This window comes from Brassica oleracea, chromosome C1, assembly GCF_000695525.1.
Source record: "Brassica oleracea var. oleracea cultivar TO1000 chromosome C1, BOL, whole genome shotgun sequence".
Taxonomy (NCBI): Eukaryota; Viridiplantae; Streptophyta; class Magnoliopsida; order Brassicales; family Brassicaceae; genus Brassica; species Brassica oleracea.
The window spans coordinates 10,465,315-10,480,716 of record NC_027748.1 but is presented as its reverse complement, the minus strand read 5'-3'; the positions used below and the strand labels follow the sequence as shown (position 1 = coordinate 10,480,716).

Genomic DNA, 15,402 nt, shown 5'->3' with positions numbered 1-15,402 from the left:
AGAATTATATATGTAATTATCACATTAACTTCTCCAATACCTATTATACATCTTCTTCGGGCTCTTCTTGTTTTCCTCGTCATCATTTCGTTCTTTTTATTAAATTTTGCTAATGTTTTACATATTTTTCCCAAATATTTATTTTTCTCTCTAAATAATAATATAAAACATAATAAACCAAAAATTCATCTTAGAATTATTTTCAATCATAACATTACCTCTTTCAGTATATTATTTGAATTAAATGCAAAACATTTTTTAAATCAAAGTTCTCACATGTTTCTTTAAATATAATCCGTCCAATCTTCAAAGCCTAATTATTTATAAAGCATATATGGAAAATATAAGAGATTAATAATTATTATAGATACTACTATATTTTTATAGGAATATGAAATCATTATATTAATTTCTATAAATTTTTTTCTATTTATTATTTTATGTATTTTATAAATATAAAAGAATTGATCAAATATTATTACACTTTCTATAATTTTGAAATTAGCTACCACTATTATTTGTAATATCATTTAGGTTATTTAGAAAGTGCTAATAATTAGCTTTAAACTTACTTTTTTTTATTTTAGATCTAATTAAAATAACTTAAATTATAAAAAGTTATGTTCATTATATTATGTAGCTTATAAATATAAAAAATAATTGATCAAAAATTATTAATCTTTATATAATTTCAAAATTAGTGACCATAAATCTTTATTGATAATATAACTTAGATTGTTGGAAAATTATATTAATTGTTTCTAGATTTATCTTTTATTTTGAATCTAAACTGACATAAACAAATTAAAAATTATCGACCAAGCAAATAATAAAATTTTTCTTAAGACTTCACAAAATGATCGAAATGTAAGCAAAACTCATTTAAGTGACGTCTTGTTCAATATATAGGAAAATCTTTATTTCTTATAAATATATTATTAGGTCAAATAAATAATTTTAAATTAAGATAAAATAATTCTAAATTAAGATAAAATAATTTTATAAATGTTTTAATTTTTTTAATAAATTACTTGCAAGACATATATGGAAATTATAAGGCATTAATAATTATTATCTTTATTATAATTATTTATATACGAATATAATGTTTTATATAAGAATATGAAATCATTATATCGATTTCAATAAATTATATTTTAATTATTTTATCTAGTATATAAATATAAAAATAATTGTTCAAACATTATTACACTTTATGTAATTTTGACAAATTAATTGCCATTAATTATTATTTGTAATATCATTTAGACTATTTGGTAAGTGATATTAATTAGTTTTAGACTTACTTTTATGTTAGACCTAATTAAAATAACTAAAATCACTAAAGTGACTTCTCGTTTTTTATAAGTGTAAATTCTTTAAATAAAATAATATTTTTTCTTTGTATTATATAAAATTTGCATTTTTTTCGAAAAAATGATGAGAAGATTTTCTATAATGTTGAAATATGTAACATTTTGATTACTTTTCTTTAAATTTACTCTTTTTTTAAATGAATTTTCATATTTACCATTTTTACAACCAAAATTGTATCATATTATTAGATGTGTTTAATAATACAATAATATTGTATTCTTAAAATTATAACAATTTTCTCAAACTCTTATCTAATCAAAAATCGCTTAAGTGACTTCTCAATTAATATATAGTAAGTTTTTTCTTAAACTCTCTCTATGATTAACATATAAGCTAAAATCATTAAATTGACTTCTCGTTTTAATAAGTGTAAATTCTTAAAATACAATAATATTTTTTCTTCCAAATCTGAAAAACCTGCATATCAAAAAATGTTCAAATGTCTTAAAACAGAGAAAATGAGTGGAAAATTAGATAAATCTACCTTTATAGAACACACAAAAATACTAATCTAAAATTAATAGATCTACCTTTAAATGAGTGGAAGATGAGAACCATCTGATTAAAAACCTGCAAAAAAAAAAAGATAGATTAGTGAGAAAGATATGAGACAAAACTGAAAAATTCATATAAAGTTTGGTGTTTTCAAGTCAAAGAGATTAGAGTGGTTTTGAAGAGTTTTAGTTTGGGAAAAAAGTAAGAACTTTATACAACAGAAAGTTACCAAATGAAGAAAAATCAGACATAAAAACTTATCAAAACGCTCAGATCTGTTATGAAAAGGAGAGACATAGAATGATGAATTAATGGGAAAGACATTAGACAAAAACAATAATAAATTGATATAAAACTTAGTGTTTATAAGTTCAAAGAGATTAGAGAGAGATTGAAGAGTCTTAGAATGATGAATATTACATTTTTGTTGCAGCCATTTGAGAGAATGAGAGAGAATGTGTAAATTTTTCTTTATATAGGGAGACAAAAAATCCAATTAGGTTAAATATTTTTGATTCAGACGACTTCCTAGACGACTTAATTGTAAGTCACCCAAAAGACGTTAATATTTTTAGCGGGAAACTAAAATAGAAGACTTCCTAGACGACTTACAAGTAAGTCGTCTGGTTTAAATTATTAAAGCGGGAAAATAATTTAAAAAAAAAATTTAGGCGAGAATATTGGACGACTTACATGTAAGTCGTCTGGTTTAAATTATTCACCAGATGACTTACAAGTTAGTCGTCTAGACCCTAAACATAACCCCTAAACATAACCCCTAAACTTAATTAACTAACTAAACACTTCATAAAATCAAATTAAACTTCAAAAGTGTTTACTATACACAAAAATAAACACTTGTAGGCAAAAATTTAATTTTTCAAAAAAACATTCAAGCTTTCCAAAATCTAACCCTAAGAATACATACAATACTACAACATATGTTGTCAAACCATAAAACCAAAGAATATCATGATTAACTACTTTCATTCGTCTATGTTGAAAACTATTCAATTTTATTATATCTTAATTTACATTACTTAAAACTGTTTATAATTACATGATTTTAAATTTTCATTTGTCAAAATAATTTTTAAAATTTTTATAAATTATTTTCAAGATCAACTACACCAAACGACTTACTTGTAAGTCGTCTAGACTACTTCCAGCATCTCAAACGACTTACTGGGGCTATATTCGTAAAAAAAGCTTATGTTTTTTGTTTGGTCACAAGGGGATGACTGTAATTTTACAAGACTTTTAAGTTAATTTTGCATTTGATTTATGTTTAGGTATACTTTTGCAATCAAAGTCAAGTTTTAAGTCATATTTGGCAAATCGCCCTATATCAAATTTGTATTTTGTTTCGAAAAAATGATAAGATGATTTTTTTATAATGCTAAAATATGTAAAATGTTTGATTACTTTTCTTTAAATTTACTCTGTTTTTAAATGAATTTTCATATTTACCTTTTTTACTTCCAAAATTGTATCATATTATTAGATGTGTTTAATAATAAATTTCATAATATAATTTTCATTCCTTGTATTATTTCGTTTGATAATCAACAAATCAAATTATAAGGTTTTTTTAAGGTAACTAATTGATTATCTTGATTTCTTATCAATCTTTTAATTAGTTAATTTAATTCAATATACATATTATTGGGTTATTGGAAACTAACATTAATTAATTTTATACTTTCCTTTTTGAACATAATTAAAATAAATAAAAATTAAAGCTCATCAACCAATCAAATTATAATAATTTTCTCAAACTCTTTATATGAGTGGTACCTAAGAAAAAATCATTTAAGTGACTCTCATTAATGAATAGTAGGATTATTACTAGGTTCCGACTATTCTTTTCGTATTGGTTTCTTTTGGTCCATTCCAAAATTTTTTGCCATTCCAAAATCTGTTACTTTCGGGTTTATTTCAGCGTCCAAAAGGATGTTACCCGCTTTGAGGTCACGATGTATAATTGTGAGTCGTGAATCTTGATGAAGATATAGAATTGCTTTAGCAATTCTTTTAATGATCCTGTACCGTATTGTTCAATCCAGCTTGTTCTGCATCGTAGAGTCTGCACATGCATATTTAAATATTTTTGTAAAACGGCATGAAATCTGAAAAAGATATCTTAGGTTAGGTATTGAACTCAACTTACGAAAAAGGAAGTAATCAAGGTTTTTGTTGGCTACAAACTCGTAGATAAGTATTTTCTCTTCTCCTTCCAAGCAAAAACCAAGCAGCCTTACCAAATTTCTATGCTGAAGCTTTTCCATAACAACAACTTTGGTCTCGAACTCTCGTTCACCTTGGCCTGATGTCTTTGATAGCCTCTTCACCGAAACTTTATTCCACTAGGAAAGGTACCTTATAAGCAATAATAAGTTTTTTTACAAAGAATCAGTCAGTTCAGGAATTATCGGTAAGATTAATGAAGCAGTTCATATAGATATTTATTGGAAAAAGATTTCTAGCTACACCAGCTATCGGGTAATGTTTCTAAAACAATATGAAGTACTATCCCCCAACTACATAAACTCCTTGAAATATATCCAATTCACGATACATGGTTTAATTAGATCAAATAAAAACTTCTTAGGGTCGAATCAAATTTTTGAAAATGGATCGTGATGTCACTCTCACTCTCACAACCAGACAAAGGTGGGTCGTCAATCTCAGGCTCAAAAACAGACAACGGGTCGTGAACGAGAGTGATGACTCACCTTTTAAATTTTTCAAAATTTGATTTGACTCTAAGAAATTTTTATTTGATCTAATTAAACCACGTATGGGGAATTGGATTCAAGGAGTTTATGTCGTTGGAGAAACATTGTAGTACTTCAGATAGTTTTAGATACATTACCCGATAGATGTTGTATCTAGAAATCTTTTCTCCATGTTTATTCGAAATGGAGGACTGCAATAAGTAGAATTGTTTTTTTTTTTCTATTCTGCAGCTCTGTTGAGTTGGGAACGAGAATGAGTTTTGTGTGTGAGGGTATGGCGATTATAGAAAGATTCTTTAAGTGAGTAGGTTATCGTACATACTGCTAGGCCTGGACATTCGGGGTCCCAATCGGGTTTCGGTTTTGTCCAATCGGGTCTCAGTTTTTCGGGTTTATCAAAATCAGCCCCATTCGGATTATATAAAAATTCGGTTCGGGACCGGTTCGGGTTTTATCGGGTTCGGATCGGGGTTAGTAAATCTTCAAAGAACCGGTACAACCCGGTGTACTTTCGGGTTTTGGGTTCCAACCGGTTCTTCGGTTTTAAAGTACTTGATTTATACCTATTTTGTAACCAAAACATAAGTAAAATTGGTTCTTCAGGTTTAAAGTACTTGATTTGTACCTATTTTGTAACCAAAACATAAGTAAAATTGGTTCTTCAGGTTTAAAGTACTTGATTTGTACCTATTTTGTAACCAAAACATAAGTAAAATTGGTTCTTCAGGTTTAAAGTACTTGATTTGTACCTATTTTGTAACCAAAACATAAGTAAAATTGGTTCTTCAGGTTTAAAGTACTTGATTTGTACCTATTTTGTAACCAAAACATAAGTAAAATTGGTTCTTCAGGTTTAAAGTACTTGATTTGTACCTATTTTGTAACCAAAACATAAGTAAAATTGGTTCTTCAGGTTTAAAGTACTTGATTTGTACCTATTTTGTAACCAAAACATAAGTAAAATTGGTTCTTCAGGTTTAAAGTACTTGATTTGTACCTATTTTGTAACCAAAACATAAGTAAAATCGATTCAGAAATAAGAAAAAAACATCAAACATGATCATTCAAAGTCAAACGAAAGGTATACGTTGTTATTGATAGAAAGAAAACCAATAAATGAAATCATAAAACGAAAAATTAAGTTATCATGAAATGAAAAAATTATTCAATGAAAATAAAACCAAAATCTAAAAATTTCAAGCCTCAACCGCCACTTTCAACCATCAACCTTCATGTAGTAGATAGTTATTGTAGATGTTTAATAATATCTTAGTGTATTTTGGCTACATATCAGGAATTGAGATCATGTTTGGTACAAGTTCTTTTTTGGCATTTTGAATGTTTCGGGTTCTATCGGATATCCATTTAATTTCGGGTTCGGTTCGGATAATACCCATAACTCGAAATACCATAAAACAAGATCCATTCGGTATTTATGTCGGGTTCGGATCGGTTCGGATTCATTGAGTATAGGTCAAGTTGCGGTGGGACACAAAGAGGAGCTATTTCTAGGCCTAGCTGTTTCATTCGGTGGGAGGTTTATCCGCTCTTGGACCTTTTCGATTGCTAGATCAAATGATTAAATCCATATCTTACCTTGTTTGTGGTTTTCTGCTCTGTTCTTGTTTTGGTGCCAATATTTTTCCTTCATTGGTGGTTTTGGTTGTGCAAATGGTAAAAACATTTCTACAGAAACTACTGTGGCCATCGTATTGCTTGCTCTAGGATTTGCCTTTTGGAAGAGGAGAGAAGCATGCAAAGCATTTACGACTGATTGTGAATTCCCTTAATTTCAAAAGATAATTTCAAAATCATTTTTTTTTGTCTCTATGTACTTCTAACACGGTTACTATTTCTGTGTTACAAGAAGATTTTGGAAGACATAATGGTAAATGACTACTGGATGCCACAAAAAAATTTTTTATCATAACGCCATGTATACATTTTTTCTGCAGCTGTGGATGATATTACAACTTCAGGCTCACTTCAATTTGAGTTTAAAGCAATTGAAGCTGCCACAAGTAATTTTCATAATATAATAAGCTTGGTTATGGTGGATTTGGTGAAGTTTACAAGATATAGTATTTGTTCCACGTACTATTTATGTTACATAGTTTGTACAAAACAGATTCCGGTAGTTAAATCAAGAAGATCAAACGAATTGGCAGGGAACGTTTCCAAGTGCAACACAAGTTGCTCTGAAGAGGCTGACTAAAACGTCAGGACAAGGTGAAGAAGAGTTCATGAACGAGGTGTTTCTTGTAGCTAAGCTTCAACATAAGATCTTGTTAGGCTTCTTGGGTTTTCTATCAAAGGAGAAGAAAAGATACTAGTCTACGAGTTCTTGCCTAACAAAAGTCTCGATCACTTCCATTTTGGTAAGTAACAATAATACATATAGGCTTATATTCCCGAAACCTTAGTTCTTGATCTCATAGTATAATCAGCTGATATATGCGAGGATATTTTCCAGTCTTCCAGACCCGAAGAAGAATAGTCAACTGGATTGGTCAAAACGATACAACATTATCGAGGGAATTACTTGTAAGATTTTATATCTTCATCAAGATTCACGGCTCACAATTATACATTGTGACCTCAAAGCATGTAATATTCTCTTAGATGAAGATTTGAACCCGAAGATTCCAGATTTTGGTGTGACTAGAAAAATCGGTGTGGACCAAACTGAAGCTACCACAGGAAGAGTGGTTGGGACATTGTAAGTAATTGTCCATAGTAACTATAATTTGTCTATCCTTGTTATTGTTGATAAAGAAAAGTTGTACATATTTTACAGCGGATACATGCCACCAGAGTATGTGACAAGTGGACAGTTCTCGACAAAATCTGATGTGTATAGCTTTGGAATATTGGTTTTGTAGATTATTGGTGGAGAAAAGAATAGTAGCTTCAACGAGATAGACGGCTCAGTAAGCAACTTGGTCACATATATTAGTAAAATTCCGAATGCCATCTCAAACTTTCCTACTTGTTTTGGCAATGATAGTGGCGATTAACATTATTTGAATTTATCCCACTGATAAAGCTTCTTCAATTTATCCGTCAAAAGGCAAATACCATATACTTTTGTATAGCACTGGAACTCTTCCACTCGTATCCTGATAATAAGGTTTTCCACAAAATTTGAATTTATCGTGGTTCTCATCCACTCTCCAATGTATCATGTAGTTGTCGATACATACATCTATCGCCAGATACAATAAATTAAGACCCGCTACAAGATTATCCTCTGGTAGAACACCTCTAACAAAATCAGCAATCGCATCCATGCATTCTTCAGCCAAAAGTATAATATGTTTTAACACCCATCAATCTAGTTGCAGATGATAAAGGTGAATGACCATCTCTACATATTTTGTACAAAGGTTATTTTCCTGCTTCCAACATATCAAAAAATCTCCTAGCTTCTGCATTTGGTTCTTCCTCTCTATAATTATCATTTACCATCTCTTCAGTACCTACACCATAATCTACATCCGTTCTAGGTTCTTCTAACCTATCCACAATCTGAGGTTCGCTAGTACTACCATATTCATAACCAGTAGTTTTTCCATGAAGATGCCAAAACTTATAATTTGGTGTAAACCCTTTCAAATATAGATGAGTCCAAACATCTCATTCTTTAAACTCCTATTAGTTTTACAGGAAAAGCAAGGACACCTTAACATACTAGTATTTGTTCCCGGTTGTCGTTGAACTAACGTCATGAATTCGCTAATGTCTTTTGCATATTCTTCTGTAATTAAGTTGGTGTTTGGATCCATATGAGGTTTATCAATCTACGAACAAAAATAATTTGGAGAAGACATGATTTTTTCGGATTTGTAGAATGAAGAGAATGAATAAAGAATGAAGAGTGAATGAGGAGAATGAGAAGAGCTCACGTATTTACAAAAGAAAGCTGCCGACACTTCCGACGGATTTCCGACGGCTACATTAAATGTTGTCAAAATTCTGTCGGAAAATTTGAAATATCAAACAGTTATAAATGGTCAACAAGTGTTGTCGGAAGTTTTCAGAACATTCGTCAGAAAACCCAATATTTCAAAATATTTGCAAGGGTCAAAAATGTTCGTCGGAAATTCGTCGAAATGTAGTTTCTTTGGAAATTCGTCGAAATGTAGTTTCGTCGAATTTCTGTAGGAATATTCCTACGAATTTCCGAAACTCTCAAAAAAGTCAAACCATCAGATTATTGTCGGAAACAACTTTGAATATTCCGACGAAAATACATTCTGTCGGAATTTTTCTAGTTTTCTTGTAGTGTTAAGTAGTAAAATACTTAAGTACTTGAGTTTCAAGTAGTAGTTTTAAAATATTAGATGAGTTGTGTTACAAATAAAAAGTAGTTAAGTATTAATCTTTGCACTTAGTTCCTTCCATTTATGATGGTATCATACAGATGAACTTGTGAAACATCGGGAGAGTGGTCAAGTTACATGACAGTAAACGTAAAGGGAATTGAGCTTTTTTACAAAAGCATAAAAATCCTCGGACACTTTCTATTGCTGAGTTCATATGCATGGAATATGGAGCTAAACCTTCCAATTGTCCACAAACCATAATCTTCAGTAGAAATATCTGAGCTGTACTAATAATAGCTCACTGTACAGCCTTCCTCACAAGCATGTAAGTTATGCTTAGAATGGTCAAACAATGTGTTGTTTGAAGGAACCAAACTTTACTTACTGACTGGGACTGTGTACAGAACGTAAATGTAAAATGGAAACAGCTTCGCTTAGACGAATCTTTGTTCATTGTTGGTGTGTAATACTTTAATAATCTTGAATACATTGATATATTCTTTTTCTTTAACGAGGAGCTACACTAGTAATGGACGCATCATCAACGGAACAGTGAGCAGAGATATGCATGGATGGACCTGATCTCCCTACTTCTTCATGCCTGCGTCCGAAGAAAATTCCAGGTGGTTGAGGCACGGCGAGATCGATCAAACTCGTAGTGAGCATCTGGACAATTTCTGACAAAGTTGGACGATCTTCAGCTTCTTCTTGAACACACAGCAAAGCGATATGAATGCACCTGGTAATTTCGTTTGTTTCATAGTTATCCTGAAATAACGGATCCATGAGTTCTAACGTCGATCCATTGTGCCACAGTCTCCAAGTCTGTTGAACATATGAATAATTAAATCTTTGGTCATCATCGAAGAAAGCAGAAAATAATGGAAGTTTAAAGGCTCTATACTCACATATGTAATCAAATTGCCAGCACTACCATCCATTTGATAGAGGCTACTGTTCTTCTTGCCATACATTGCATACTCTGGAGACATGTAACCACTGCTACAAAACTTAAACGCTGAGCTAACAATAAGTATATTACATTCGACAAAGAAAATAGGCAATTCTCTCATAGCTAATTTTCAAGTTTTTGTGACCAAAAGAGATTCCAAAGATGAAAATGACTAAAAAAAGTTTTATTAAAGAAAACAGAGTTTTTTTTATCTCTTACTTTATAGATATATAAATATAAATTAAAAATATATAGTTTTGAATTATATGTTTTCAAATTTGATTTTTTTGATATTCAATTTTTCTTTTTGAAATTCGAAAATATTTTTTGAAACTATTTTTTTAATTTTTTTAAAAAGAATTTAACTCTCACCCTAAAACTCCACCCCTTAACTTTAGACATTAAATCTAGATTAGTTAATCATAGGGATATAAGTTTATATTTACCTTTTAATGAAATTTCTTTTTGTCATTTTTTTGAAAGGTTTTGTGTGAAAATAAACTAAAAACTATTATAGAAAAAATTCAACAAAATAATGGCAAGAGAAAAACTTACTAGGTTCTGACTACTCTTCTCGTGTTGGCTTCAGATTGGCCAATTCCAAAAATCCTCGCCATTCGAAAATCAGCAACTTTCCAGTTCATATCGGCATCCAAAAGGATGTTACCCGCTTTAAGGTCAGGATGTATGATTGTGAATCGTGAATCTTGATGAAGATATAATATCCCTCTAGCAATTCCTCCAACGATCTTGTATCTTTTTGTCCAGTCTAGCTGGCTTTGCATCTTAGAGTCTGCTCATGCATGCTTATAATTGTCAAAACAAAGAATGCAATTTGAAAATATTTAGGCTAAGTATTGAACTTAACTGACCAAAAAGGAAGTAATCGAGGCTTTTGTAGGGCACAAACTCAGATACAAGTATCTTTTCTTCTCCTTCCAAACAAAACCCAAGCAACCTTACCAAATGTCGGTGCTGTAGCTTTGCCATAACAACAGCTTCGTTTTCGAACTCTCTTCTACCTTGTCCTGATGTCTTCGAAAGCCTCTTCACCGCAACTTGTACTCCACTAGGAAATGTTGCCTACAAGAGTACATTATTTCAAATTAATAGAATTGGCTGTCAAAATAATCATGAAAATGAAGTATTCGTTACAGTTGTACATAAAAATTTTAGGACTTCAATATATCCATGGTATATTCAAAGTGGTGTTTCTTGACTATAATTGTAAAGATTTTAAATTAATTAGATCCATTTTCCGCGCTACGCGCGGATTATATACAATAATTTCTACCATTTTAATTTATATATACACAATAATTTTCACCATTTTAATTTATATTATATTTGAAAATAGTTTTACATAATATTTGATCAAAAATAGTATAGTGTATCTAAAATTATAATAAAGTAATTTGGAGTATATTTTTTAATTGCGATTTATTTAAATGGCGAGCTATGTGTTTAGCATTTCTTACATTAGTGTATTTTGCATATGTTTTCTGTGAAGGTTCTTCTGATAATGTTAAGGGGAAATCTAATTTTACCACAGAGTTGATACTATTTTCAAATTTATTTTTAAAGAATGATTTTTTCATAAATACTTTAAATTTGTGATTAAAAAAAACTAAACTATATAACCCTCATAATCATTTATATATGTCTAAGAATTATTTATAGATGTTTAACCAATCTCATCCCTTAAATGCTAAGCCCTAAAAAATTGTCATTAGATCTTAAACTCAAATGTTAGGGTAGTTTTGATTAAATGTATTTTTGGAAAGTGATATCTAATTGTAATATTTTAAGCAATTTTTCTAATGTATAAAACAGCTGAAGTGAAATCTTGTTGTTGGTGTTAAAGCGAATATTTATTTTCTTTTATTTTTCAATAATTTAAAATATAATACATTATAATTTAATGTTTTGTATTTAAATTTGTATACTTTTGAATTAGTGCTTGTAACCAAAAGAACTTTGTTTTTACTTTTGTAATTATCTGAAACTTTCACTTCTTCTCCCCATATAGATAGTTATAAGAAAGTCAACATGCAAAAACGGTTTTCGATGAAATTGTTGTTTGTTTAAAAATAAAAATAAAAATTAGGTTGTGAATCCAGGAAGATCGTGTTTTTAGAGTGTTTCATTCATGCTAATTCTAAACAAAATTTCTTACTTGAAAGTCTAAGCTAGTTATATTCTTAATGATTTAAAATGAAATAGGTGTATAATAAGATGAAAATACAAATTTAGAAAATATATTTTAATGTATAATAAGTGTGAATATTTCATAATAATTCATTCTTTTTAACTAATATTTGTATATTTTTTGTTTTTTTTTTCATAGACGAAGAAACATGAACCTTAATTTGTTTTTGTTACAAATAATGTTGACAAAAATTAATTGTACTATTTGCTATTTTAAATTAATGCTGAAATATTAAAAATGAAGGTAGATTCTAATCATTATTAAAGAATTAGAGGATATACTTTTGTATAACTAACCAAAATTAGTTGTTTATATATGAACAATTTTCTGTAAATTTTAAACTCTTTATAATGAGATTTTATATATGTTTTGTTATGACAAATAATATTTATAAATTAACTATTTTATTAATCGAAAAGGTGTGATTACTTTGTGCATGGTTCGACTTTTGTAAGTACCTAGGACTGAACCGAAAATAACCGGAACATTATAAAAATTTTAATTATATAACCGGAACCGAAGAACCGAACCGGAACCGAACCGAAATACCCGAAACCGGAACCGGACCAATACCCTCAAATACTCGAGCGGTTCATATATTTTTATATCTGAAATAATCGAACCGAACCGAAACCGAACGGGTACCCGAATATATAAAAATATTAATTATATATACATATAACATCACTAAATATATATTTTTAATTTAAAATTATATTAAAAGTATCTAAAAATAGTTGAAGATAACTAAATTATTATAAAGTACTCAAACTACCCGAAAGTATCTGAAACTATCCGGATAGTTTTATCTGAAATATCCAAAATAATCCAAAATATTCAAATTTTTGTATCTAAATCATCCTAATTATTTGATATTTTACCCTAAATAACAAATATTTTATCCAAATTACCTGAATTACCTGAATCCGAACCGGAACCAAATGAGAACCAATTTTTCTGAATATTTTTCGGTTTCTAGTTTTACTATCCGAACCGAACCGAACCCAAAACTATTCGAACCAAACCGAACCGAAAATAGGTTAAGTACTAAATGGATTCCCTAGCCCCTATCCGAACTACCCGAAACCCGAAATACCCGAACCGAACCGAACCGATACCCGAAATGCCCAGGTCTGATATGAACACAGAGCATTTTATTTGTGTTTCGAAAAAAAAGAAGAACACGGAGCATTTTATTTGAGAAAATTTTGAAAATATTTATTTTAAATAGAATTTGGAAGGTTTTGCAATTTTCGTAACTGACAAATCATAACTATTCAAAACAATGTGTTGATATTTATTTATTAGAAATATATATTTATATATTCATTTATTTTGATTGTATATAATTTTATTTGAATGTTAAAGCATTTATGTTATCAAGAACATTGCATGCAGTGTTATATATGTTTAATTCTAGAAATTTATGTAAGCTTATATACTAAAGATTTATTTTTTTTTAATGAAATTGAATTTCTAAATATGATGTTTGAGAAGTCTTAAAATTAATCTTTCTGATTTCAAGATCCATGACCTTTTTTCTAAATAACGAAAAGAACAGTACACAACACTGGTCTGTCCACATGATTTTGGAACCTTTGACAAATTGATATTGAAATACATGTTTAATATAAAATATTAACAAAATCTGCCGGTAGATTTGGATGGACATGAGAAATATGACTCATTTTTAAACCAAAATCTTATTAACACCAAAAGTGTTAAAAAGAGACGTGAGTCTCAAGAAAAGAAACAGACCATCAAAATCTGGTACTCCTTAACCTCTCCCACCACTTACGCTTCACCTTGTCCAAAGTTGTTTCTCTTTGCTCAGTATCGTTTTCATTTCCTTTTGTCTCCTTCCACAATTCTTCTTTCGAGTCTCAAACATCTGTTTCAGCCTCTTTAGCTCCCTTTAGGGATTCAAGTTTGCTTCCACTTTACCATACTTCAATTCCATCATGACCTTTGTGTCATCTCCAGACACCTGAGTTCTTTGTCTGAATTGTTCTGCTAACCAGCTTGTTACGCTTAAAACTCTGAGCTGCAGTTTGGATCTGAAACTATAATTTATAAAGAGTGTATTATTTTCTGAAGATCAGGTCAAAAACCAAAGGTAGTCAGTAATTATGAATTATAAAGAGTATAAATCTGTGTTTGGCCAAAAAAGAAAGAGTATAAATATGTGTGTTTTAAAGGTGCCCGCCATAAATCTACACTCAGGTGAAGATTTATCATTGAAAGATCACTGTAAATAGTTTTAGGATAACATATATAACCTAAGGTTAAGTTGGATCAAAAACGATAAACTGAAAAGTAAAAAACATAGAAATTAAAGAGACTAAGATGTCAGTTATGCACCACACCTCTTCAAAGCTTTATTTAAACTGGCCAGAACATTGTCGGCATACATTATCTAATGGAAGAACCCTGTAACCAAACAAAAGAGATGTCAACAAAAATGAAATCAGTATTGTTGTTTGAATGATATTGGATGAAGACATAATGCTTACGATGATTAATTTCCAGTTCACACCCTTTTGCATCAATGTGTATTCTTGCTCAATCCCATACCTATTGAATCACAAACAAAGAGTATATGTATAAATGATTGATCTGAAGAGAGATTAATATACAGCTGAGGAAGAAGATAGTACCAAGGCTCCTCAGAGGCAACTTTGGAGCTGCTGAAGATCTTAGCAGCGTTGTGCCTCTTGTTGGTCGGAATTGGATTCCCAGCCGGCATGTAAGCATCACACATCACCTTCATATATCAACCAATCATTTTTCAAAATCTAATTTTGTTACAAACCAAATATTGTTACACTAATTATATAAAAACAACCCACCAGAATGTTGTTGCCAAAGTTCATAATATGACTTCTCATGGTTTGTGTTTTGATATGCTTTCTTGTATAACAGGGCGGGAAAGACAAAGCAGAAGAGAAATCTGAAGATAACAGACATTTTGCCTGAAATCAGAACATATTCCATGATGACGTTAACTGTAAAAAAACATGTAACATAAATCGATGAATTTCAAGATCATGTCTGAAATCTTATAAACTAATAAGATGAATAGAGAAGAAAGACTCAGACACACACACCTGGGTATACGTAATAGAAGAAAGCAGTGGGAGGGATGCGAATGGGCCGGAGTCTTCAAACGAAAAGATCATTGACGATGAACTAAACGGCAGAGAAAGATATTACTGGCAATATATGAGATTGTACATATTTAAAGAGGGTTTTGAGTAACGGTGATTCACAGGAGAGTTGAAACGATGACGATGAAGTGGAAGGGTC

General features: G+C 30.1%; 2 long non-coding RNA genes and 1 pseudogene across 2 annotated transcripts; 1 reads left to right on the top strand and 2 right to left on the bottom strand.

Moving 5' to 3' along the window:
* Positions 1-6,639: 6,639 nt before the first annotated feature.
* LOC106306819 lies at positions 6,640-7,700 on the top strand. Its single transcript, XR_001263194.1, has 4 exons — positions 6,640-6,988; positions 7,084-7,154; positions 7,233-7,329; positions 7,408-7,700. It is a non-coding gene; the product is annotated as an uncharacterized LOC106306819 (long non-coding RNA).
* Positions 7,701-9,410: 1,710 nt separating this feature from the next.
* LOC106306787 overlaps positions 9,411-15,402 on the bottom strand; it is an 8,167-nt pseudogene continuing 2,175 nt past the window's right edge.
* On the bottom strand, positions 14,507-15,396 carry LOC106306812. The gene is made up of 5 exons (XR_001263193.1): positions 15,204-15,396; positions 14,946-15,101; positions 14,754-14,860; positions 14,610-14,670; positions 14,507-14,526 (listed from the first exon to the last, which is right to left on the bottom strand). It is a non-coding gene; the product is annotated as an uncharacterized LOC106306812 (long non-coding RNA).